The following is a 25,527-nucleotide window of genomic DNA, read 5'->3' on the forward strand; positions in this document are numbered from 1 at the left end:
GCTGATTACTGAATCTTAGATATTGGTATCAGTATCGGAGGTGAAAAAAGCAGATCGGTGCATCCCTACTAAATGTGTTGTGTGGGTGCAGTAGAAACACTAGGCAAAGGGCCCTGTTTGCAAGGTCTTCAACTCTTGGTATGGTTGGATACATTTAATGCAACTGGGCCATGTTTAAATGCTACACTGTGGATATGACATCTTGAAATTTCAGTCAAAGGGACCTGTGGCATCTGTAAGTCAAGAAACATTGGCGCCCACCAGTAGTGACGGAGGCCATCGGGGTAAAGGAAATGGCCTTTCAGGATTGGGTAGTCTGTGGAACTCCTTGAATCAGCAAACAGATACCATTAGGCCGTCACTTCATTTTGCAGAGGCAAACACTTGCATATGGTGGGGGTCAATAACAAGTTAATTGTGTAGGAGAAAGAGATTCTCTTTGAGGCAGAACTGCCAGGAAAATTGGGTGGGATGCAAAGAAAACCCCACAAGCAACTTCAGCTGAAATACAGGCTTCTCTGCAAAAAATGATGCAGCTGTTTCAAGATGCACAGTGAGGAGGCACAAAAAGGGTGGTATGGTTGAATTGCCAGACAAAAGCTATTCCTGCAGCAATACCACAAAATAACTTGCTTACAATATGCCAAATGGCAGAGATAAGCCTCAAAACTTCTGAAACAAAGTCATTGGGAGTGAGGAGACCACAATCAAACTCAATGGCCACAACCATAAATACTATAGTTGGAGGGCAGTCAACAAGGCCTATGATGAAAAGTGCATCATCCCTACTGTGAAGCATGGAGGTGGATCTCTCACGTTTTGGGGGTGTGTGAGCTACAGCAGCACAGGGAATTTAGTCAAAAGTGGCGGAAAGATGAATGTAGCATGTTTTTAGAAAATACTGGAGGACAATTTGTATTCAGTGGCCAGAAGCTCTACATGGGTCCCAGTTGACAAGACATGACATGACCAAAAATCCAAAATCCAAAGCAAAGTCGACCCTTCAGTTGCTGCAGCAGGAAAAAGTGAAGGTTATGGCGTGGCCATCATAGTCTTCAGGCCTCAGTCATTGGTGCTAAAATGGGCAATACACAGTATTAAAATTTAAGGGTATGCTAACTTTTGAATGGGGATCTCAGCATTTCTTTATTGCTATGCTTTGTTTGATTGTGCTATTCTGTGAAGCCTTACAGTTTAATTTGAATTCCATTAAAAATTAATGAAATACATTTTGACTGATCACTCATGTTTTTTAAAAGGATGGTAGACATCTTAAGAATTTTGCCAGGGGTATGTAAATTTATGAGCACAACTGTATACATGTTTGGAATATGCTGAGCATACAGAGGGATAGTGGGGTAGTGGATTTTGATGCAGGAGTGGTTTGAGAAGTTTTTTATGGACACATTATTTAACTGTAAAACTAGGTTGTGGCTGGAATCTACTGTAGTTCCTGTGATCCTATCTGACTACTGCTGCCATTTTCCATGATGGAAGGAACTGAAAACTTTTCAAAGCCACATTTTAAGCCAACACAGTGTTTGATAAACAGAACACAGGTTGTGGGTTTGGTTTTCTCCGTTAGTCCAAAAAAAGACACCAATAGTGTACAATCTGCAGCAATAATACACTGAAAGATGGGTGAAGTGTCAATGCTCGTAAAAATATTGTCCAACCGCTAAAAATGACTCCCCTCATCACAGACAGCTGTCCTCGTGGGCCCCGACCTAAGACCAATTTTAAAACAGCATAAAGAAATTATCTGCCAGCCCATGACTCCTGCTTCACCAAAATATTGCTAAACCAGGGCTTGATTTTTCTCTTCAAACTCTTCACCCAAATAACATTTAGGATCTGCAGCTACAGTGAAGTGGTTGGAATAAAAGCTGCTCACCACAGGAATGTACTTCAAATTTGGAGGAACTCAAAACATAATTTTTATTTTTATTTTTAAATCATCAGTGTAAATAATCAGTAACCCCTGATAACGCAGTTGCCCGCTTCTCGACCTGGGAGACTCAATCCCCTGATATCAGAATCAGAAAGCCTTTATTAGTCCCCCAGAGGGGAAATTTCATTTCAGTTACATTTTCAGTTATGATAAGAACAATGACACATAACATGGGGAGTACAGGCGCAGGAGAACTGTGGGTCTGCACAATCAAGCGATCAGTGCCCCGTTTACTTAGATGAGAAAAAGGAGAACAAGAGGGAGGAAGAGGCAAAAAAAGCAAATCCCAAACTAGACTCCTGTGGGGGGGGCAGTGTGGGATTAGGAAAAAAAACACCTCAGCACACAAGCAACATAATAAGACATTACAACAAAACTCAAAGACTTGCACATGTGGGAAAGGGTGAGGGTGTTGGGGTGGGGGGTGGGGGGTGGGTGTCGCAGCACAGACACTGAGGGGGCATGCATGCAGCCACATTACGGCGCCTCGCAGCAACCCTCTGTGCTACATTGCGACAAGGAAAGGAGGGGGGAGGGAGCCACGAAAGCATTGAGTTTGAGGAGGTTGTGCGTGTTATATGTGTCTTCATGTGTGTGTATGTGTAAGCCCATGTACATCATCTCCGCTCAGTCCCAACCCATTGTCTCTTCCGTCTGATGACTGATGACGAAGACACAGCCATAGCCGTGGAGATGACCTCGGAGAGTTCTGATCCAGAAGCAAAGTTCACAGGAATAGAGGGTGTTTGGGGGATGAGATAGGGCCAGAGTGTCCTGTCTGCATAACATCCAGGAGAGTTGAGAGATACCGACCTTGGGAAGGCCGGTTATCTCAGGGAGCCAATGAAGATAACAATTTGTTTGGGTTAGGCCAACACTGCAATTTTCGCCTGCCTTGCGTCTTTCTCAGTCTCCCGGTGGCTGAAAATCAATTATATCCAAATTCCGTGGTCAATTTGATCCGAGTCGAGCTGACAACTTCTTCAAGTTGGAATCTACCCTGTGAAGGAGTTCAGAATTCGCATCCAGCCTGCGATTTTGATCAAGAATCGCATCCTGTTTGTGACCGATCTCACTTGTTGCTTGAGTCTGAGTGTTGACAGCCCTGTACATTCCCTCAACCATGATGGGCAGCCTTTCGGTAACCAAGTGTCCTGCCATCAACTTCCGAACTTTGCGATAAATCAGGAAGCTGCTAACTCCAGACAGCAGAAAGCCTGTTATCATAAATCCAAATGTGTAGACATCTTCAACATCCTCAACGGAAAGGATTGACAGGCACACGATCCTCCACCTCTCCCAGGAGTCCATCGTGTATCCAGCTGCAAACGTTCCGTCAGGGCAGGAGGGCTCACCTTGACCCAGTCTCTTTGTCGAGAAAATTTGGTCGATTGCATTGACAGACCAGCTAACCAAATCCATGTTTTTAGGTTTTCGGAGAGAATGCAGAGAGAGGCTCCAATAGATCAGACACAGACAGCACAAGACAAAGAGCAGCAGCAGGGCAGATAAGGGCAGGGAGGGAGCAAGAGAAAAAGCGTCCGCCTTCGTTGAGAGCCAGAAGAGCCATAGGAGAGGAAGGTGGAGTGAGCCAGTGCTTGGCTGTGGGTGAGAGAGCTGACTCATGGTTTCATGGTTTATAAAACCGCAGTGTAATGGATACAGCCATTTCATACAATAGTTCCATACAATCACTCCACGTTGGACTCATTCATATGAGTCAACCATCACTCTGTCACTATAAGTAGAGAATCTAGTCTGCAGTGTAGTTCATACACTTCACTAATAAAACAGAACTGTAGAGTAACACTGGGCTTAGAGAGTATTTGTATGACATGAACCCTGAATTGTATGACATCAGATTTAATTTTATTTAGAGTTACTTCCAACAACAGAGAAACAGTGGGTGGTGAACACGATGTAAGGTCTCAGGTAGCAGGCATGTACCTGCACACCAGGCCACCTGCCAAAACTTAATGGTAGTAAGTATTGGCAGACTTCTTGAAGACACAAGACAATGATTGCCAATTTGGTACTTCATGCATTTCTTTTAGATGTTCCTGCACCCTATTGGTCAGTGGAATAGTATATTGCAGTGTTTCCCACACGTTCATTTATTTGTGGCGGCCCGCCACGAATAAATTTTAGCCGCCACAAATAAATTTTTTGGCTTTTGACTCGACCTCGCCTCCGGACTGTTTGCTTTGAGAATGTCGTGTGTCGTTACAATTCTGGCGCACTGGGTGGTGGTATGCATTGTAAAGGCCCCAACACATGATCAGCGGTAAAAACGCTTTGCGCCGGCTGTCCCATTGTTTCCCTATGGAGAGAGCGCTGACGCCCGACTAAGCGGCACCGCTACCCTCGGCGTGGCGCACCGCTCGGATCTGCCGCTTACCACTGCGCTCAAAGTTCAAATTACTTGAACTTTGACCTCGTTTGCGGCTGACCTTTCAAAGCGCAACCAATAAGATAACAGCTCCAGGCAGCGTTTCCGAACTACCGTTAAGCTAAATACACTGCTAACGTTAGCTTAGCTGTTTGTGTACGTTCGCTATTCCAGGCAGACACAATGACTACTGCGTCTGCCTGGAATAGCGACTACTACTACTACTACTACTACTACCACTACTACTACTACTACTACTACGCTACTGCAAGGGCCTTCTTTTGCGACAAACTCAGATACATTGTGTGTAATAATTTACAAACAACGATTAGCTTTCCGGAGTGAAAGGAAGTACTTGCGTTGCCTAGCAACTGTGAATTGCTCGCACTTGTTGAGGACGTATACCTGAGCTCCGCCGCCTCCGCTCAGCGCCTCTGCGCCCTACCTGGCGGTGAGCGTACAAATTTCTTATCATGTGAAGGCCCCTTAACGCCGCCTATAAATTAATAAGACGCAGAAGAAAAAGTCGTGGTGGAAGAGGCCTGGCTCGAACGACGAAGGTAAGACGTGCCAGTACAAAGTGGTCAAATAAGCCCAAAAGTGGTCCGAACAACTCTAACTCATAATGTTATATCAGCCTTTGTCTGTATCATACCTGGAAGCTGAGACATGTGCAGAGACATTAACTGTTAGTGTATGTTAGCCGACAGGCATCAGAGCTGCTGCTGTAATCTTAATCTCTGCTCATTAGTAATTAACTTGGATGTTCACTCCTTTACACAGATGAGTATAGAAAAATATTTTCTAAAGAATGTTTTTTGCCCTATAGAGAAGACAACAGCAAAACACAGGGTCAGTGGTTTTGACCCTGAGTGGTTTTGACACCCCGGACCACACCACCACAAATAGATCCTTGATCTGTGGGAAACACTGTATTGGCACACCAAAAAGGAACAGAACAGTCTACCACCACCTCCTCTTCCTTTTCTAATCCTGTACTGGACACCTCCAACAACCACAACAATCTCCACAGCAGTGCTCCTGTTCACTATATCTGGCCATACATATATCAGTATGTTAGCAACACAACCACAACTCCAACAGAAAGATCTTAATCTTGGTTTTTAGACAAAGTTGTGGAACATTTGTTTCAACAGCTCAACACTGATAAAAGATAGGCTCGGATTCGGATCGGAAATTTCTTGATCACTAAAATCATAAGTCATAAGCAAGGTATGAGATGTTTTGGCAAGGACAGATATACAAAATGCTTGGAAAATCTCCCAGATATTCTGGTAAGACTCTGCTTGCAAAACAAGCAGCTACATGTACCATGCACCCCACAGCTAAGACAAAATCCTGTCTTCAATACTGTAATGGTGTGAATTTTTTGTATAAGTCAATGCATAGATGCACCAGGCAATGCAATTGTTGTCTTGTGTTGTAGATGCAATAGCGGTAAGTACAAAGCTTACTGACAAACTGCATTTCTTGTGACTACTTCATTAAACAAGTCAACTTGTGTTTTGCCAGTTAAATGCTTTTAATGTGAATCTGCAGCTGTGGGAAATGTTCAGTTTGCATTAGCAGTAACTAAAATTCAGCAGTGTGCAGAGGTGTGGCCATAATTATTTGTGCTTTAGACACGGGCATAAACATACACACCAATTCTTTTGTCACAGCATGGTTACACTGTCAGTGGACTGTGTGTGTGCTTTTTAGTAGGAGAGGTTTCTTTTTGATTTGTCTTGACAACCACTCACCCATGGTACTTCACACTCAACACTGCACTTCCTTGGGTCCTCAGTGATATACCTGCAAAGTGTAAGTATGGAAGTATTGAAAAACACACCCTAAAAATAACTAAGCAAATGAACCAGAAAATGCATGTGCAATAAAAAAAAGGACTGGTCCGAGGACCAACCCCTGAGGGACACCACACAGCAGGGGAGCTGAGGAGGACACATGATTCTTTATACAGACATTAAAATATCTATTTGTCAAACAGGAATGAAACCATTTTAAAGCTGTACCAGAAATGCCACAATAGTTATGAAACCTATCAAGAAAAATGGCATGATCAATGATGTCAAAAACAGCAGTCAAATCTAGTAGGATGAGAATGGATTGTTCACCTTTGTCTCAACTCAACTCAACTCAACTTTATTTGTAAAGCACTTTAAAAAACAACCACAGCTGTGACAAAGTGCTGCACATAGGAACATAAATAAATAGATAAAATGAATAAACCTAAAAATATAAGACAAACAATAAAAACAATAGACACAATAAAACAGGAGCAAGGTCTCAAGCTTGGTCGAAAGCCAAGGAATAAAAATGTGTTTTAAGACGAGTTTTAAAAATGGACAATGAGGGGGCCTGTCTGATGCACAAAGGTAGGTCGTTCCATAATCTTGGGGCAGCGACAGAAAAGGCACGATCCCCTCTGAGCTTCAACTTTGACCTCGGTACCTCCAGGAGCAGCTGATCAGCCGACCTGAGGCACCGAGCAGGAGCGTAAAGATGAAGCAGCTCAGAGAGGTAAGGCGGGGCAAGACCATTTAAAGATTTAAAAACGAATAAAAGAATCTTAAAGTGAACTCTAAAATGCACAGGCAGCCAGTGGAGGGAGGCCAGGACAGGCGTTATGTGTTCCCTCTTACGTGTTCCAGTCAGGAGACGAGCAGCAGCGTTCTGGACCAACTGGAGACGTGAGAGGGAAGACTGGCTGACTCCAAAATAAAGGGCGTTACAGTAATCCAGCCGAGAAGTAATAAAGGCATGAATCACTGTTTCAAAGTGCTGACTTTGGAGAATAGGCTTCACCTTTGCCAATTGCCTGAGATGGAAGAAGCTCGATTTGACCACTGCACTTATCTGACGGTCCAATTTAAAATCACTGTCCATCTTAAAACCCAGGTTTGAGACTGTTGGCTTCACATATAGAGCCAAGGGGCCCAAATCAACAGGGGGGGTTTCACAGGGGCCACTGGGTCCAAACATCAACACCTCCGTTTTATTTTCATTAAAATTTAAAAAGTTCAGGGCCATCCAGGCTTTGATGTCGTCAAGACATAACAGAAGTTGTTTAATAGAGAAAGCATGTTTTTTCTTCAGTGGCACATATATCTGACTGTCATCAGCACAACAGTGGAAGGAGATGCCATGTTTTCTCAGAATGGAACCCAGAGGAAGTAAATACAATGAAAAGAGCAGGGGGCCTAAAACTGAGCCCTGTGGAACCCCATACAGTAGAGGAGCAGAGGAAGATTCAGAACCAGCAATGTTCACACACATAGTTCTGTCTGCCAGATATGACTTAAACCATTCCAGTGCACTACCACAAATGCCCACTAGATGCTGCAGCCGAGATACTAAAATTTTGTGGTCCACTGTGTCAAAGGCAGCAGTTAGGTCCAGCAAGACAAGAATCACATAGTCACCTGAATCACTAGCCAGGAGGATGTCATTGAAGACCCTGAGTAACGCTGATTCTGTGCTATGTAGAGTTTTAAAACCAGACTGGAAGACCTCAAGAATATCATGTTCATCCAGAAAACACTTCAGCTGAGCATAGACAACTTTCTCTATGATTTTTGAAATAAAAGGCAGCTTGGAGATGGGCCTGAAATTAGCCACTATCGCAGGGTCAAGACCAGGTTTCTTCAGCAGGGGTTGCACTACTGCGTGTTTAAAACTTCTGGGGACAACACCAAAAGACAAGCTGCTGTTAATAATGGTAAGGACCAGCTGCCCTATACTGGGGAAAACCTCTTTAAAGAAATGAGGAGGGACAGCATCGTGAGGGGAGCCTGATGGCTTAATATGGCTGACCAGATCCTCTAAATATGACAGAGTCACAGGTTCAAACTTATCAAACACAGCCGGGCAGGGAACAGACACAGAGGGGTCAGATGCAGGAGCTGAGATGAGAGCCCTTGTGCTAACAACTTTATCAATGAAAAAGTGCAGGAAGTTATTGCACAGTTCAGGGGATGCTTCAATACCAACAGACTGTGGGGCATTTAAAACAGAGTCGATGGTTTTGAATAACACATGTGGGTTATGGCGATTGCACACAATGATGTCTGACAGGTGTTCTCTTTTGGTCTCTTTGACAATGTTCTGGTACTGGCGCCAGCAGTCCTTTAAGATTTGAAGTGAGACCCGCAGCTTGTCCTTCTTCCACCTGCGTTCAGCTTTACGGCACTCCCGTCTAGCTGCACGAGTCCTGTCATTTAACCAAGGCTCAGGTTTAGCTTTAGGCTGCCTAGTTTTTAATGGAGCCACAGAGTCCAGAATGGCTTTACAGGAGGAGTGAAACCAAGAACTGAGCTCCTCAGTATCAGGCGGAGTCGAGTCAGAAGGAACACAGAGCTGGTCAAAAGCAGCAGAGAACTGACTGGCAGTGAGAGGGTTAAAAACCCGACAGCGCCGAGCAGGAGCGCCAGATTTGACTGCAGCGCAGGAGAAACCAGCATCAAATAACACAGGCATATGGTCAGAGAACACACTGTCACAGACCTCCAGGTTAAACACAGACACCCCGTGAGACAGAACCAGGTCTAATGTATGTCCGTGTTCGTGTGTGGGACCAGACACACACTGTACCAGATTAAAAGAGTCAATAAGGCTGAAAAAGTCCTTCACCAGCGGTTTATCCGGACAGCACACATGTATGTTGAAATCCCCAACAAACAGTACACGGTCATAGTTGGGCATGATTCCAGCCAGAAAGTCAGAAAACTCATTCAGGAAGTCCTTGTTGTATTTGGGGGGGGTCGGTAGATGACGGCGCACAGCACCGGGTCGAAGCGACCCACCTCAAATAAAGTCACTTCAAAGCTGGAGAATGGAGATGAAACAGGGCGCTGCTTACATTTAAAGCTGTTTTTATAAACAGTCGCTGTTCCTCCTCCACGGCCCAATGTCCGCGGGGAGTTAAAGTAAGAGCAGCCAGCCGGTAAAAGCTCAACAAGAGCGCTGCACTCACCAGCACCGATCCAGGTCTCCGTCACACAGAGGAAGTCCAAGCCACGGGAGCTGAAGAAATCCCTCAGGATGAACGTCTTGTTTGCCAGTGATCTGGCGTTCACCAGGCCAATCCTGGCAGGAGACGGGGCCTGTGGTTCGGCGGACCGGGGAGCCCGGAGCAGCGTCCTCAAGTTCCGGAGGTTCACCCCGCGCTGGCGGAGCCGAGGAGAGCAGGGGCGGCGGGGCCGGAGTCCCTCATCCAGACCGGCAACAGGTACCAGGTAGGCGTCGACGGGGTCCAGGAAGCGCCGGGACACAACGAAAGGGAGGAATAATCCATGTCCTGTCCGGGAGATGGAAGAAGGCAGTGCCAGGCAGACCTTTAGCTTCACCAGACGGCCGCTGCGTTTACCGCGGCGACGGAGACGCTTCCGCCGGGCAGGTAAGGCCGAGGCCCGGAGCAGATGAGTCGGGATCCCCGACAGGAGCGGTGACAAGGTTTTTTGCCCACCATAGTCAAACACACTTAGATCCACGACATTATGCCGAAGATCCAGGAGAGACTGGCGATCGTACACCAGCAGAGACTTGGTCTGTAGAGTGCCAAGAACTAGAAACACCAAAAACACACACCAAAGAGAGAGCGAGAGACGAGCAGCCACACACACCGGCGCCATCTTTTCAGACAGATATTCTTGTCTGTATAAGAATATCACTGGTTACTCTCAGTAAAGCAGTCACAGTACTATGCTTGTGATGAAAGCCAGATTGAAATTTGTCCAAGATTTTAAGACCCTCAACCAACTTGATGAGTTGGTTGGTGATATTTTTTTCAAAGATTATGGATAAAAGCTACAAAAAAAAGACAAGTAAGGAATGGCTGCAGGAATGACCGGAGAAGCAGGATTTGCAAGCTGGTTAACAGTGCGAAACAGAAACATTGGGCATTGTTTATTAATATTAATTAATTAATAAACCCAACCCAATCAACCGTGTCAATAAGATGAACGGTTGTTGAGAAAATCAAAGGACGAGAAAAAGACTGAAAGAGTGAAAACAGAGAAAGATTCCTTCCTTTATACTTACATACAAGAATAGAGTGATAACAGGAAAGAGAACTATGGGGAATGTGCCAAATTGGAACCAGGGGACATTGCATGCAATGGTTAGCACCATAACCCATTAGGGGTTTAACCGTTAGTGTGAGTGTATGCTGTGTTGGCTTATTTCCAGCACACAGTTATATTATTGAGTACAATTTCCCATGGCAAGGTAACCTATAGAAGAGAATGATCAAGCAAGATGCTCTATCAGAATCAGAATGCCATTATTAGTCCCCCTGTCAGTTACTGTTAACCAATAAGATAATCCACACTTGGATCTGTCGGCTGCTGATTAACTGAAAAGCACAGAAACTGTTACACCGTTAAATGGTGTATTAGCCTCTCATTTTGCTGTTAGACAACATGGCAGGTACCTCTAATGCCTGGGGTATGCAAAGCGGTGGAGCAGTGTTATTAGGTTTTACAGGGCAAATGATTCCCTCTGCTCTGCTGCACTCATGGGTTTGGTGGGAAAGCCTTAGCGGAGTGATATGAGGCAGCATAGACAGAGGCATGGGTTTGCACAGGTTTCATGTACTGCAGCTTTAAGCATACAGGAAATTTTAGGGGCAGTTTCTCTCTTGGGGGGCACTCTTCCCCTCTTCAACTACATACAAAGTTTTCAATACTATGGATTCATGCTTGGACTCGACAGGCCTGATATGAAATATGTGTATTGGAATAACAAGTGATGCCACTGCATGACGAGACAACAATCGAAGAGATGAGGAATATCCTGCAAACAGGAAACAAATGCAAAATGGACTTGCTGCTTTTTGCACACAGTCATTAGCAGCCAAGGATAGAGTGCCAGTGCAACACTTTAAGAGGTTGTTAAAATGGTGAGTTAGTTAGGGGTCATTAAAACCAAGACACGAGAGAGACCTGATGGGAAGCACCTGAGACCCCTGGTGCTTCCCGAATATGTACAAGTGCGATGACATTCTTTGGCACTGCAGGCTACATGAGGAATTAGCAGGCTGAATCACACAAATCAAGAGCATACCTTCCAAATTTAAGTATTTTTAGTACAAATTTCCATACATGACTGATTAGCTCTTTCTGCTACAAATCGCAAAACAGAAAAAGAAGCTGTTTCCGCGGTCAACGTCTTCCCAGATATTCCCATAACAGTCTTTGTCTTCATAATCCTCGTTTCCAGACAGCATGAAACATGACCAATACCATCTGACATGAATGAGCAATTACAATTTGCCCAGACGAACAAATTCTAAATTCCTCCCTCAGGTTGTTTGGCAGCCTCATGTCTCCGGTTTTCAATATTCTTCTTCTTCTTCTACTGACTGTTTACGATTGCCATGCGTAACGTAGTTTATACCACCAATTTGTGAAGAAACTTAATCACTCCAACCCATTCTATGGAAACTCACATAATGCACATTTTCTTTGCTTTTTTATTTTGCAAAATTTCAAAACTTCTCTTAAAACTTGCTTGACAATAGATGCCAACATGGGTATTGTTTTAGTTGCCTTTGTAGCGCACTCAGAAACAGCCTTCATAATAATAATAATAATAATAATAATAATAATAATAATAATAATAATAATAGCCTTAACCCAACACAACAACTGGCTACAACCCCAGTAATACACATATGGTTAAATTAATACCTCAAAACACTAAATAAAGAAATAAAATTGTCTATAGGCTTCATAAAGGTACAACATGTGGCAGAGCTGGTACACTGAATTGTGTTAGATTGTACAGGTACAATAAAGTGGTCAGGGAGCATATGATAGATAGACAGAGCTTCTCTTTCCAAGGGATCATGAGATGTTTTGTTAAAATTTTAAGTTCTATGCTGACACCCCAGGAGGAAGTGCATTTGTAGCCTTCATAACTTCAACTTCATAACGTGTCACTCATTTTCATTGGGAGACAAGTCTGGACTCCAGAGAGGCCAGTCAGTACCTACACACTTACTACAAAGCCACACTGCTGTGACACATGCATACTGTGTCCTTGTGAAATTAAGAGGGGCATCCTTGAAAAAGACATCATCTGGATGGCAGCATATGTTTCTCCACAACCTGTATACACCTTTTAGCATTAGTGGTGCCTTTACAGATTTGCAAGCTACCAATTTGATGGGCAGAAACACACCACCATACCATCACGGATGCTGACTTTTCAACTTTGAGCTGGTAACAATCTGGATGGTCCCTTTCCTCTTTAGGCCAGAAGACACAATGGCAATGATTTCCAAAAGCAATCTGAAATATAGACTCGTCAGACTGCAGTAGGGGTGGGCAATATGGCCAAAATCTTCTATCACGGTATATGTAATTTTATATCACAGTAAAGGCATACATCACGGTAAAGTAATTGTTATGTACACTCAGTTAGAAAATGGTTTGAACTATTCATGCCATAGCATAGTTTAAACCATAACATTTGATTGTCTTCTGGATGGTTCTTTCCTTCTTTCTAGCTTGGAGGGCACAATGTCCATGATTTCCAAAAATAATTTGAAATGTGGACTCATCAGACCACAGCCCACAGTTCATCTAAGATGAGCTTGGGCTCAAGCTGCGGATATATGGGTTTTGCGTTGCATGGGAGAGTCTTAACTTGCAGTTCTAGGTGCAGCGACGAACTGGGTTTATCAATAACAGTTTTATGAATTGTTCCCAAGCCCATGTAGTAATTTTCACCAGTGGTTCTCAACTGGTCTCGCTTTGGGGCCCACCATCACCCCTTTATGACAAGCTGTGACCCAAGCCACTACACTAATAGACAGCACTCCACTGCATAAAAAATCCCCTTCAAAATAAAAGCACATGATTTTCTTTTCTTAGAAATTCTTTTTTTAGCACAGGCAAATCCCACCGAAAATGGGTCTGTGACCCAATTTCGGGTTGTGACCCACCAGTTGACAATCACTGCTTTATGCAATCACGTTGGCTTTTAATGCAGTGCTGCCTGTGGAATCAAAGGTCACGAGCATTCAATGCTGATTTTCTTGCAACGTTCTTGCAATTGTTTGCTAAGAAACATTGTTCTTAAAACTGCTGGACTATTTGTGGATGCAATTTTTCACCAAGTGGTGAACCTCACCCCATCCTTACTTGTGAACGGCGGAGACTTTCGAGGAGGGGCAAAATACTACTTCCTAGATGGACACAGTAAGAAATGAAACCTAGGACAACACAGCCAACATAACCTTACAGTGTCTTCTGTGATACTGACATGTTTGTAATAAGTTTTTTTTTTTCCTAATTATTAAGGCCAAAACCCCCCTTACAGATTAGCTTATTTTCACTATTTTTCATTGGTTTCGTTCTTTAGGTTGTTTTTGTTTCATCATTTAGAAAAGCAAAATGCAATACTGAATATTATACAGCTGGCGTTTATCAACTCCACTCAATGGGCACTTTGTACAGCCTTAAAATTTAATGTTGTCCAAAACAACAGCTCAACCATAAATTCTACTTTTTCAAAGATAATAAATGTTCAGTTTGATTGACACTGTCAGAGAAGTATTAACTTAAAGCATTTCACTGCTAGAGAGATGTACTTTCCAAAAAACTGGGCTGCCTATGCCATAGAAAAAAAATGGTGCTACATGACCAGAGAAAAAGGGCTATGGTTTTCCTTTTTACTCAAAAAGGTTAAAAAAAAAATAAAAATCCTACAACCAGGATGCACTGAGCCACACTGGACCACTAAACGCACTCACTGTTGAGTGGCGTACTGTGAATTGGCCAGTGCTTGGTTTTGGCTCATTCAGTTTCAAGGAGGCACAAAGTGGCAGCCTTGTCACAAACTTTAATATTAACATTACAGCTACGCAGTATGAACATGAGCATGAACATATGTTTCTGAAATAATTCGAAATGAGAAAAAGGCAATGTAGTAAAAGAATCTCGATTCATATTTGATTAAAACTGCTTAGTTTGATCTGAGTTTAGTGAGCTTCTGATTTCAAACAGGGGCAAAATGGTAGCAAGGTCACATGCCCCTTTCTCAGTCTGCCTTTCCATCAAGGCGGGCACATGAAAAAATGTGCAAATACAAAATGTAGTTCGGAAAACAGCCTTAATGTGTTTATAAAGATTCTCATTCATCCAGGTCATGTAACTTCTACATGCTTTACAAAGGAAAATGGACCTCAAGCAAGTCCAGCTGCCTTTGTAGCACTCAGAAACAGCCTTAATGATAATAATAATAATAATAATGATAATAATAATAATAATAGCCTTAACCCAACACAACAACTGGCTACAACATAAATAAAGAAATAACATTGTCTATAGGCTTCATAAAGGTACAATATGTGGCAGAGCTGGTACACTGGATTGTGTTAGATTGTACAGGTGCAATAAAGTGGTCAAGGAGCATATGATAGACAGAGCTTCTCTTTCCAAGGGATCATGAGATGTTTTGTTAAAATTGTAAGGTCTCTGCTGACATCCCAGGAGGAAGTGCATTTGTAGACAGGTGTTTATCCCAATAAGTGGACAGCAAATCTTTTATCTTGTTTCACCTTTTGACAGACGACAGAAACACTATGCACACTACAAAATTCAGTGCCTGACTGAGGCCACCGGAAAGATGGAACAAAAGGGGGTGTGTGGGACTTTTGCATCATATTCCAACATGTCCATCTCTACCTGCTGGGCTATCTGGAATGCAGAACTAGCTGGACATTGCAGGTCAACTCGCCATAAATGATTTTCCCATGTAACAGCACTGACAGACTTGATTTTACCAGCGAACTATGGACCAGTGAATTAATAGGAGAGATGCATCATCCAAAATAGTAGAGCCAAAACTATAGGGGAAATCACATGGTTTCATTAACTAAAGGATGACAATGGTGAGTCCTCTCACGCCATTCAGTGACACATCAACAGAGCTGCCACAAGGGTGGTCCTTATGAATGATTATTGGAAGTTGTATATAACATTATCATAACTTTCTCTTGCAAACTGTGTGTTTTGTTCTCAGTGATAATTTCGATGGAGATGAGCATTTGAAAACATTTCATGTGGCAGTTTTTAATGGGAAACCTGGAGGCTATGTGTTGCTACCGTCCTGAATGTGTCACTGTAAGATGCTGTACTCTTAGTCAGCCTGGACAGAGGACAGCTGACAAAAGGGAGATGGTAAGATGCAATCAGCTCAACCAGACCATATAACATTAACATCCACAGCGGCACTGCAGTTCGCGGCTCTTGTCACGTGTTAAATAATTTTAAACTGACGCTGGTTGATGTTCTACGTGATGCTAGCTTGCTAGCTACCTCAGTGACTAGCACAATGCAAGCTAGCACTGATAACCAACAGCTAACTCAGCAACTGGTCTTTAGCAGGACCCCTTACCAGATCAGTGCTCCGTATTTCCCTTGCGTGGTTCGCCGCCAGATTTCCCTTGCGTCTTTATCGGCTACATTGTCAATGTTGTAATATCCACTTAGGAGACTTCGTTGAAACGCATTGCATCTCCGCGTTCTTTGTCAGTATGCGGGGAAAGCGGCTGTCCTCCTTGCCGATGGCTTCCGTCTTTCCTGGGAAATATAGTCAGGAGACCTTTTTTTCTTTGTGAACTGTGAGGGTCGTTCAGTCAAAAAAAAAAAAACGTCGCGCGGTGAAAAGCACGACGTTTTGCTAGACGGCTTGTCGTGCTCCGTATAGCGGCGCTAGATCCAGATCCGCCTCCATTACCTTTATTTGCGCATTTTCAGACAATGTGCCCGATATTGTGCGTACGTTATACAACTGTCTGATTACAACCAATAACAAGGTTCGGAGAATCCGACAGAGCCCGCCCCTCCATGTTCTATGGCTGTTACTGCCGGAGCCTGGCGGGCGGTAGCACGACTCCTTCCGGGCGACTGCACCGCGGTTGCCTCCTTGCTGCTGCAGCTGCCCCTGCACTTCCTACTTGTAGTGGCACACAGGCAGTACTTCTTGTCCTGGCGGACTGGGCTGTTCATTGAAGTCGGCAGTGGGGCTTCAGTCCTCCCATGTGCAGTTCCAGTACTCCTCTGTTGATGTTGCATGTATATGATTAGAGTTCCTGGGGAACTTTATCAGGCATGCTTACTTGTCTGCTGGACTAGATGTGGCTGGTCTTAAAAGGGTTAATAAGGTGCACACAGCCATTTTGTTGGTAAGGCTTGTTTCAAAATGGCACCACCTCTCCATGTGCTGGTCTGCTCCAAAAGGCAACTGCCTGAAGGGGCACATTTGAAGCAGTTCACATAAAAAACACGTTCAAGAGGAAAAAACAAACAAACAAACAAAAAAAACAACCAAGACCTGTATTTTAACATAGTGGGTGAACAGGATCTTCTGAATATGTCTGATATTCTGTGACCAACAATTACTGTCTTCAGTTTGCTGGTACCCTTTTTTTCTTTTCTTTTTCTTTTTTTTTACTTATTTATTTACCTCAGAATGTGCAGACCACTTAGAATTGACCACTGAATTCATTTGGGCATACAACAAAACTGTGCAAATGAATATGAAACAGATTTCTAACCGAGCCAGACCATACAAGCCCTCTCAAATTTTAAACCTGCTGTTCAGAGTAGCAATAAATAAATAAATCAATAAAATAAAATAAAAATAAAAAATGCTGCAGCAAAAAACAGGTCTGGATCATCTGACACACTCAGCCTGTATCTTTAATATAAGCAGAGTCCAGACGGTACTGAAAAACCTGTCAAAATCATGAAATCTGGAAGAACAAATTCCAGGCCTGTAAAAGTTTTGGAAAGATAAATAAACCCAGAAGTTTTGGAAAACTTGTGGGAATTGCTTGCTTCACAAATACCTATATTATGGAGTATATGTGATTCAGTTAAGATAGTTTGAAAATAGTGTATATGAGTTAAACAATACTTTAATGTTCAGGCAGCTCGATCATGTCACTTGACATTATGTTGTTCTCTGTGTGGGGTAATGTCAGACTCCAACCTTAGTTGGAGCTTGTACTTTGACAAGATGTAAATTCTCGCAATGTCATGACAGTGCCAATTAAATAATGTCTGGCTTCACTTGGACAAGTGTAAGGTATGGCTTGGGAAAGACCAGGATCCTGGACATGCAGAATGTGGACTGTACAGTAAAACATTTGACATTTCAAACATGGGAGGGGCAGCACCAGCTGGCCATGCTAAAGGAACTAAGCACCAGGCTGCTGCAAGCGAATCAACCCTCAGTCCCATCACTGGCATTTTCACTCAGGTGACCAACATGACACCCGCTGCCGGGCTGCAGTGATTCCCTGTTGTCCACCATCAAACAAGGGATCATTTTGGGTGCTGTGTCCAGAAACAAAGCCCCAGCTGCAGAGGGACCTTGGGTTCTAAATGTGGCTAAGTCTCCCTATTCCTACAAGTCATGTGAAGACACAAGTCAGCTAACTGACTTTGTCCACAATAACAAAGGTTGTAGGTCATGTTTTTTGATGAAAGATTGAACCAGTATTGTATTTACAGGTTAAACAGTTAGAAATGTATGTCAAGCTATGGGATGGGCCCAAGGTGAAGATTAAATACGCTGGCTTAGATGTTATGGGCCATTCATCAGCTTAAGATGTCACTGAGAAAAAGAAGGATTTGCAATGAGAGGTTGGAATCCTGAATCTCACCCAAATTCGAATGAACAGGCAGAATGCTAACTGGAAAGTGTCTTCAAGCCAGTGGAGAAAGATATCAAGAAGTTGCTAATCAATGTTGATTTGTGTGGGTTGCATACAGTGAACAGTGTGTTCAGAGTTGGATGTAATTCCAATAGATGGGAAGTTGAACATGGATCTCTAGCCTGTACTGGCTATTCCACAATTGCCCTGCCCATCACAAGGATTCAGCAACTGAATGTAGCACATCCACAGTTTTGCAAGCACCAGTGGATTAAGAATCTTGTGTCAGACAGTGTATTGCTGCTCTGGCTGCATGTCAAACACTACATCAAGATGGTAGGGAGAGGTGAGCTACCCACTCCAAAAGTGAAATCCTTTTAGGAGGTGATGATATGCTGTGCTGAACCTTTCTTCATAGTGAAAGTGGGCATAGTTAAGAGCATTTCAAGCGAAAACAGCCCCTTCCTCACCATGTATCAAGCAGACAAAACCATGTTGGCCTTCCTCTCTGAAGACAAGCACAAACTGATGAAAAGTAAGGATAACCATAGTGATTGGGTAATTGCTAATGTGTTATCATTGCGGCCTATTAGAAACACAAACAACTATAAAGTGTGGCTATTTTTCACTGGTTTTCCATTTTACAACTCCTAATACAGAGCAAAATGTTTAAGTGCAATAGGTTAATAAATTATCATAAAGCTGTCATGACAGGCTTTAGTCACAGGTAGTCTAAAAGCATTGTTGTCCATCACATCTTTAGCTTGATTTGTACGTAATTTTTGGAAGGGCAATTGGTACCATTTTTTGTTGTCTCAATAGATACAATACAAGAATAAACACTGGTAAAAAAAAAACAAAAACAAAAAAACAATCCCCCCCATGAAGAACACATAATACTCATTATAATGTAGAGGATGTGTGGTATCTTATATATGGCATTATGTATTATTTTCAAATGACTTAAAATTAAAAAAAATTAATGTGCATAATGGAACCAGGGTACAACACTGTAGTTTGTCATCTAATGCATAACGTTAACTGATCTGGTGGTTTTATCTCAAATAAAAGACAGAAGAGGATTATGTCACATACAATCATACTCAGTAAAACATCTACTTTCTGCATTTACTAACTTTTGCCTGAGGAGCAGTGAAAGGCCACTGTAAGATGGTGCCATGGTCAAGGGCACTGACAGGAGACTTGTTGTCAATGTCACTGACAGGAGACCGGTTGTCAAGGGCACTGACAGCACACTGGTTGTCAAGGTTACTGACAGGAGACTGGTTGTCAAGGGCACTGACAGGACACTGGCTGTCAAGGTCACTGACTGGAGACTGTTTGTCAGGGTCACTGACAGGACACTGGTTCTCAAGGGCACTGACAGGAGACTGGTTGTCAGGGTCACTGACTGGAGACTGGTTGTCAAGGTCACTGACAGAGACTTGTTGTCAGGTTCACTGACGGGACACTGGTTGTCAAGGTCACTGACAGGAGACTGGTTGTCAAGGGCACTGACAGGACACTGGTTGTCAAGGGCACTGACAGAAGACTTGTTGTCAATGTCACTGACAGGAGACCGGTTGTCAAGGGCCCTCACAGGACACTGGTTGTCAAGGTTACTGACAGGAGACTGGTTGTCAAGGGCACTGACGGAACACTGGTTGTCAAGGGCACTGAGCAGAGACTGGTTGTCAAGGACACTGACAGAACACTGGTTGTCAAGGGCACTGACAGGAGACTGGTTGTCAGGGTCACTGACTGGAGGCTGGTTGTCAGGGTCACTGATGAGACAGTGGTTGTCAAGGTCACTTACAGGACAATGGTTGTCAAGGTCACTGACGGGACAGTGGTTGTTAAGGTCACTTACAGGACACTGGTTGTCAAGGTCACTGACAGGAGACTGGTTGTCAGGGTCACTGACAAGAGACTGATTGTCAATGTCACTGACAGGAGACTGGTTGTCAGGGTCACTGACGGGACACTGGTTGTCAGGGTCACTGACAGGAGACTGATTGTCAATGTCACTGACAGGAGACCGGTTGTCAGGGTCACTGACGGGACACTGGTTGTCAATGTCACTGAGCAGAGACCAGTTGTCAGGGTCACTGACGGGAGACCGGTTGTTGGGGTCACTGACAAGAGACTGGTTGACAAGGACACTGACAGGACACTGGTTATCAAAGGCACTGACAAGAGACTGGTTGTCAAGGACACTGACAGGAGACTGGTTGTCAAGGACACTGACAGGACACTGGTTGCCAAGGTCACTGACAGGACACTGGTTATCAAAGGCACTGACAGGAGACTGGTTGCCCAGGGGAAGTGACAGTTGTGTCCCGGAGGAAACTTTGTAAATTTGCAAATTAAGAGTGATCAAACTGAAACCTAAAATCCCTTAATTTCAATTTTATTTTGCAGGGCTCATGAGATGATTTCTGAAGAAAAAGTACCTGCAAGAGGCCACATCCACCAAAGCTCATCCATGTCCCTTTTCAAGACAGCAGTCTACACAAGGACAGTTCTCAGATTGATGCTGTATTTGCAGCAGAAGCCACCCTGAACTAAGTCAGGTCTTCCAAAAACATCTCAGAGGCAGAGCCTAATGATTAAGAGAGAGTGAGAATTCACTGAAAAAGGCTTCATCACAAATTAGTGAGAAGCATGCAGTGCCTAGACCTGAGACATATGGCTGAATTTGAGGAGCTGTGCATAACCCAAATGAAAAGAATGTTGAAGATATTTGTTGAGCTAAAAACACAGATGAGGCAATGTGTGATGATATCCTCAGAGTTTGAGGAGCTTTGTGATTTGGCTGCTATTCAGGTGAAATTCATGGAATTTGACCCCGGAACAGGCTGCGTGGATACCATCCTGTATGAAACAATGGAGGGAGGATTTTCCATTAACAAAGAATTGACAGTGGGGAATCAGGAGTGGTCTCTGGTGGCTCAGAGGCTCACTGCTGACCATGTCAGGTCTGGTGGGGGCATAACCAAAAGAATACAAAAGAGCTGCTCCTTCCAGTTGCTGGAGCCAGGTAGATGTACCATGGCTGGATGAAGAGAAGAGAAATAAAGAACAGCAAACCATTGTTTTTAAGAGAGATGAGCGGGATGATTTGAAAAAGAAGGCAGCTACGATAGCGGCTGATATTTTGGCCCTTGAGAAATTCACTGAACTGAACTGAAAAGCGTCTAAGCTGAAGATTAAAAAGCACACTGATGAGAAGTTTGCAGAAATGAAAAAATAAGCTGTTTGTGAATTGTTTTGGGGGGAGTCAAAGGGGGAAGTTTATTCTCTGGACTTACAAAATACTGTATTCCAAAAGACCGTTTCTTTCTGACACTACTGCCCCCTGAAGATAATGTCAGTGTTACTAGACATTTTTTTTTACTTATTAATTTTTCAGACATTGTTTCCTTGCCACCTAGTTTATGTTTATTAGGGATACACAATGGAATTCTCACAGTCTGATCCATTTTATTCTGTAAATATTTTATTCTATTAGTGTCAGCATTAATTATATGTAATTTTGTATCAAACCACATAACCTTTTAGTTTTAGTAAAACATTTTAGTTAAAATACAATTGAACTCTGTATCTATGACTCTATTTCCAAAACCAGGGTTACAAATTTAGATCCCCAGATTGGCCGTAGAGTGAGGAGGTAGGATAAAGAAGAAACACACTGCACCCAATGTCAAAACTTCTAATGACCCCTTCCTTCCACAATGCATTACTGCCCCTGCACTTCCCAGATGTCACAAGCAGTATTCAATATTCCTTTATTAGTCCCGCAAGGGGAAATTCCAGAAGAAGTACTTGAGAGAAGTGGTCTTTCCAAGGTCAAATGTTTAGTGCTGGGGTATGCTTAAAACATACTTGTTTGTAGGACATGTCATCCAACCATGTCCAAGGGCAAGATGCTATAATTTTTCAGATGGAGATAACAGCATGCACTTTTGGACTCTCCTGATACTCTTTTGAGTAGAACTAGAATTGCAGTGGCCCTACTTGGTATTGCATCACATGACTCACACTGGCATTTTATTTATTTATTTTTTTAAATACATTTTCCCAAACACAATCAAGGAAGAGGAGAATAATAATAATAATAATAATAATAATAATAATAATAATAATAAGAAGAAGAAGAAGAAGAAGAAGAAGAAGAAGAAGAAGAAGAAACATACTTTTATTGTCACATCACACAGTTAGTTGCACACTACATGCCCACGCCATGCTTCCCGTGAAATTATTTTCTCCGCGTTTAACCCATCCTGTTCTTGGTCTGTCCTTCCTCCGCGGCAGACCAGGAGCGGTGAGCTGCCAGCCAACAGCAGCACCCGGGGGAACCAACTCTTTTCATCACCATTGGTCAGGTGGTGATCTTCTTGCATGTTTTTAGTGGGGGTATATTTTATGGAGGATACCCCAGGTGAACACAGGGAGAACATGCAAACTCCACACAGAAAGGCCCCTTTCCTTGAGCAGCAGGCACCGAACGCATGGTGGTGGACACGCCCCTGGCGCCCACAGCGAGAATCGAACCCGGGACCTTCTAGCTGTGAGGTGACAGTGTTACCACCGTGCCACTCTTTATGTTACTATAATTTGATCCATTAGGTCCAATAAAATTTGACTGGCCCCAGATGATCCCTCAGTCACCCATGGCCGTTTTCCTTTCTATGACCTTGCCTTTGGCTTTTGTAGTATTACCTTCTTTAATTGACAGTTCATATGGCAGCTACCAAAATCTTGCAATAACCAAAAAATAGGTTGCACCTTTGGGTTGATCACACTGCAGCAGTACTGCAGGTTCAATACCTGACAGATGTCCTGCAGGTTTGGTGACAAAAAAACAAAAAAAAAAAACCCCACTGATTGATCCAGAAAAAGCGACTTAATGGACTCCGTCTGCATGCACACACCAAATTCTCTTGTGCTTCTTGTTTTGACAAATCTTGCTTGCTAGCTAGCGAACTGCATAAATATACAGGTGTCATTACCTACTGTATCTCATGATAAAAATGTAGTGATCCTCACTTTTCTGTCTACTTGGCTTGCTCCTTTGGGTCACAAGAGTTATGTAAACCACAATGTGGACACGTGTATAACTGTAGTTACGACAGAAACTTAACATGTAATATGCACACACAGAAAGTGATCCTCTGGGCCATCATATCAATGTCTTGAATTTACAACACACATTCAATGGTGGGAAGCTGGTGAGGGATCATGTAGTGGTTGAATTAGGAAGGCTGACAAAGTTTCAAAGTCAACATTTTGAGAGAGGTATAGTCTGGTTTTGGAGAGGTACTTCAGACTGTTGGCCCACAAATTCTCTCAATTAACTACTCATTGTCTATAGCTCTGTCCCATCCAATTTTAAAAATGCAATTGCTCAACCTCTCCTGAAGAAGACTACACTTGACCCTTTTTATAAACTATACTGTTCTGTTCTGTTGCACAATATCCTTTAAAATCGGCTTGAAAGCAGTGTTGGTATTGAGGACACTGCTATTGTCTAGTTTTGCTGTTACCTCTCTGTCAAATCTTTTTCTGCTGTAACAGGAAAATTTTGACCACCACCCCTCTCTCATGTGGTGTTCTCCAGGGGTCAATCCTTGGTCCAGCACTATTTTCTCTTTATGTGCTTCCTTTAGCTCAGATGATCCATAAGTATATTAATCTTTACTGTTATATGGACAAGACAAGCTATGATCCAATGATTGGTAGTGACATAAATGTTTTCATGTATTGTCTTTCTCTCACATCAACCACATCTCACATCAAATGCTGGATGTCACAAAACTCCCTCTGGCTCAGTGAGTCCAAAATTGAAGTTCTTGTAAAAGAATCTTTGGAATCTATTCTCCAACGTCAAGTTTTCATCAGTCTGGGTATCATCTGAGCTTTGTTTTGACATACAAAGCACCAAGGTAGCACAATTATTCTCTCTCAAGTGGATCTTGAGAAAGACATCCATGCTTTCATCTCATCATATCTGGATTATTGTAATTCCCCATATTTGGAGTTCAGCAACAAGGCAATTTCCTGTCTCCAGCTAATTCAAAACTCGTGTACCAGACGTTTAACACATTCTATGAGCTTGATTCTGTCAGGCATGTCTGCAACATGGCCACCGGAGCTGACTGCAGCCACACATGCTTATGATCCCCCCGGAAAAAGTGCAGCAGAAGCATACCAGAAGCAGATCCCTGCTCTGCTTAACGTACATGCCTAGTCTATTGTGATCCATGCCAAACTGAGTGAGCAGATTGAGCCCGACAAGTCAGTAAGTAAAACACCCTGTACAGACCCCCTATCTTAAAAACAGACCAAAATAAATAAAAAATAAAAATAACAAAAACAATGAATCAAGAGAAAATGACCGAATCAGCAAAACCCAAAATGGTCAACAAAATTGGACAAGGAAAATGCTCAGCTTCCCAAACACTCCTGGTAGGTTATGAGGCTGGGACACAACCACGTCACAGACATATCATCATAAGACTGTGCCCGGTCGAATAGAGACATAAGAGGCATGTTGTTCCCATTGTTGCAATGCTAAGTAATTAGTTTAGAGCCTCTCCTTCACAGGTAGGACCCTGCTCTGTCACAATTGGATGTCTTACTGGTCTAATAATAACAACATCTTGCCTGTCAACCTACTTATTCTTATGAGGACAAGAAAACATGCAGTCACTTACCTGTATTGTCCCTGTCAATGAATTCCAGTCTGGATATCTGAACAAAGCTTTTCTTAGCCTGGTTCAGAATGAACACCATCACCAACCTCACAGTCACAGTGGTTTTATTACCTGTAACTGATTAGAGGACTATATGTGTGACATCTCTGTTCATCCTCATTTTATGTATATCAGATTGTAGGGTCTAGAGTTTTCAAAACACCAGTTTCAAAACTGTTAGATGTGCTACATTAAGTATAACAACCACCAAAATCCTGGCTTTGCAACAGTTAAAAACACTGATTGTCCAAGCAGGTGGGACCAGGCATTTAATGGGCAAGTGGAATTAAACTGTACTTGCTTGCCTCTCCTGAGAAGTAATATTTGGTAAACACAGCAAAGAGCAACCAGAGTCTAGACTAAGCAAAAGGCTTTCCATTTAAAATTTTTACAGGCCTTCAGTATTTTTAATACACCACCTCCTCAATATAATGCCATTATCTTTAGTGCAGCTCAAATACTTAAGGCACCAAACAGGAATACTCTAGAGTACTGACACTGTCTACATGAGCAACAAAATTTGAAAAAATAAATTACAGTAAAACTTACAGTTAGTTACTTAGAGGGATAAAGCTGTGAAGTACAAAGCAGAGTTAGGTTATTAAAACACATCCCAAGCTTTGAATATCTCATGGAGCATCACTGAATTCATCATTAGAAAATTGAAAGATTATGGCACAGCAGCAAATCTACCAACATAAGGCCATCCACCTAAACTGATTGACCAGGCAAGAAGAGTGTT

At 42.9% G+C, this 25,527-nt stretch overlaps 1 protein-coding gene across 2 annotated transcripts in view; it reads right to left on the minus strand.

The window, feature by feature from the left end:
* The window catches only part of znf1035 (zinc finger protein 1035), a 28,648-nt gene extending 12,438 nt beyond the window's left edge, over nucleotides 1-16,210 (minus strand). For both annotated transcript variants that reach the window (XM_070965709.1, XM_070965708.1), the window contains exon 1: nucleotides 15,765-16,210. The gene's annotated coding sequence lies outside the window, so the exon portion shown is untranslated. The remainder of the gene's footprint in view (nucleotides 1-15,764) is intronic.
* Nucleotides 16,211-25,527: the final 9,317 nt, after the last annotated feature.

This window comes from Chaetodon trifascialis, chromosome 7, assembly GCF_039877785.1.
Source record: "Chaetodon trifascialis isolate fChaTrf1 chromosome 7, fChaTrf1.hap1, whole genome shotgun sequence".
Taxonomy (NCBI): Eukaryota; Metazoa; Chordata; class Actinopteri; order Chaetodontiformes; family Chaetodontidae; genus Chaetodon; species Chaetodon trifascialis.